Below are 2,497 nucleotides of genomic sequence, written 5' to 3' on the forward strand. Positions count from 1 at the left end.
TTCAAATTTTGATCAATTTGGAAACATTAACCCTGATAAAGGTAGATGGTTTATAATATTCTTTCTCAAGTGCAGCTCATTCTTGCCCTTATATTCATTTTCAATGGTTTGACCAAATAAGTTAATAGGCCAAAGGTTTACAAATAAATTAATTGGTTAAGAGTAGACCGTTTAAAAAGGCATTTTGACTATTCAGAATATGTCTAGCCTAGACTTCTTAAGTAGGAAGAGTTGAGAAAATGCTTCTTTAAGTTCCTTATAAGAAACTTTTGAGTGGGGAATGGCACACCACATGGGCATTGTAGGGTGCGTAGAAATTAGTTACTGTGATTTATAGCATCGTTCTGTCTATCAGTTTGAATAAAGTCTGTCTCTCAGACAGATTACATTAATTTAAAGAAAAACACTCACTGGTAATTTTAAATCAGGAAAATATGGAATTTTTTAGAAGGAAGAATGTTTTTAATCTGTTTGTAACAAGACAAGAGATAGATTTAGATCAGGTTTGGAACAAGGAGTCAAGCTTGTTCAGAGAGGCCAGCCAGGTATCTGGGGATGATGCCAACTTTCTGGGAACACTTATACCTATGTCAGCCTGTCTTCACTATATTAAAGGAAACCAAAAAAAGAAATTTTTTCCAACTTGGAATAGTGTTTTAAAGGTGATCAACTAACTCAGGTGCTCTCTGTGTTGTAGCCATGGGACTCAAAATGAAAAATTCTAAAAGCCATACATGGTGTAAGATTTGAGGTCACTTGTCCAATTGATCAAGCTTTTATGAAAGTTTTCCCTCAGAAACTCTTATTTAAATTTAAATCATAAAGTTTAATATCGTGTTTTCTGAATAAGGTCACTTCTGTATTATGTCCATGGTCATCCACAAGCATATAAATGTAGGAGACAAGCATATCCTCATCTTAAAAATGTGAGGAAACGGAAGGAAAGGAAGATATCACTCAGCTTTCTAAGAACGTGCCTTATGGCATTTGCATTGGTTGCTTCTTCAGCTGGAAATCTATTCTTCCAGACCTCCGTCTTAGAGTTGACTCCTTTTTGTGATTCTGGCTTCAAATTAAATGTCACCCTTTTAATTCACACCTCCTTGATTACCCAGACTTAAGTTCCTTAGTGCCTCTCTAACATAAAACCTTAATAAAGGTCCACTTTAACACATAATTACATGATATATTCTTATTGATTTACTTATTTACTTAATTTATTATCTATCTTCACCATATGAATGCAAATACCAAGAAAGCAAAGACTTTGGTTGTCTCGTTCGCTGTTGTATGAAAAGTACTTTGACTGCCAGGCACATCATATTGTCAATGTAAAAAACTTCCAAACTTGTAAGAATTTTTAATGAGTTTATTTGAGCCAAGCTGCCGACAATTGCTGGGAAGCTAAGTGTCAACAGATCGAGAAAAATGCTTCTGAAAATGGCAGTTTCACCACTTATTTTATACATCAGAATCAAAGGGGAAGTTCTAAAGGGTTACATGAAATCCATTGGTGATCAATTAGGGAGATGGGAGAAAGCAAAGCAGGAAAATCTCTGGGACTGGATGAAAAGGAAAAATGTAATTGCTGAAACTTCTTTTACATAGGCAGGTTAAGAGAGTTAATAGTTAATTAACATGATAATAACAACAATGAGAAAGTTTGTTGGTTCCTGCTCTGGTGGGATGCTTGTCCTGCTGAGGGCAGAAAAGATTACCAACATGTTTTTTTTTTTTTTTTTTTTGTATTTTTCAGAAGCTGGAAACCGGGAGAGACAGTCAGACAGACTCCCACATGCGCCCGACCGGGATCCACCCGGCACACCCACCAGGGGCGATGCTCTGCCCACCAGGGGGAGATGCTCTGCCCCTCTGGGGCATCGCTCTGTCGCGACCAGAGCCACTCTAGCGCCTGGGGCAGAGGCCAAGGAGCCATCCCCAGCGCCTGGGCCATCTTTGCTCCAATGGAGCCTCGGCTGCGGGAGGGGAAGAGAGAGACAGAGAGGAAGGAGGAGGGCGGGGTGGAGAAGCAAATGGGCGCTTCTCCTATGTGCCCTGGCCGGGAATCGAACCCAGGTCCCCCCACACCAGGCCGACGCTCTACCGCTGAGCCAACCGGCCAGGGCCCAACATGTTTTTAGGTACTTTATTATAGATGCAGAAGACAACAGGCAGGCTAGATTAAGGTAAGCATTGACCTTTGTTTGCAAAAAAATATCTTCCTAGGACATGACTACCCACCATGAACTGCTTTTAGTTAGAAAGTTTTCATTTTAGACTATCCTGTGTGATCACTTTCAGGTTTTCCCTGAGCTTGTCAGGTTTAGCATGTGGTCCATTTTAGTCCACAATATATAATCAATCAATACATTTTTAACAAATGAATAAGAGGAAAGCAATAGTGACTGAATAAGATGAAACTTATTCAGTTGAATCACATCAGACACAAGAAAAAAACAGCTAGGGAAGTTAAGTAAGCTGAAATAGCTATTTAAGT

At 39.3% G+C, this 2,497-nt stretch overlaps 1 non-coding gene across 1 annotated transcript; it reads right to left on the bottom strand.

Moving 5' to 3' along the window:
* Window positions 1-2,051: 2,051 nt before the first annotated feature.
* TRNAP-UGG (transfer RNA proline (anticodon UGG)) lies at window positions 2,052-2,126 on the bottom strand. The gene has a single exon. It is a non-coding gene; the product is annotated as a tRNA-Pro (tRNA).
* Window positions 2,127-2,497: the final 371 nt, after the last annotated feature.

Source organism: Saccopteryx bilineata, chromosome 12 (genome assembly GCF_036850765.1).
Source record: "Saccopteryx bilineata isolate mSacBil1 chromosome 12, mSacBil1_pri_phased_curated, whole genome shotgun sequence".
NCBI lineage: Eukaryota > Metazoa > Chordata > Mammalia > Chiroptera > Emballonuridae > Saccopteryx > Saccopteryx bilineata.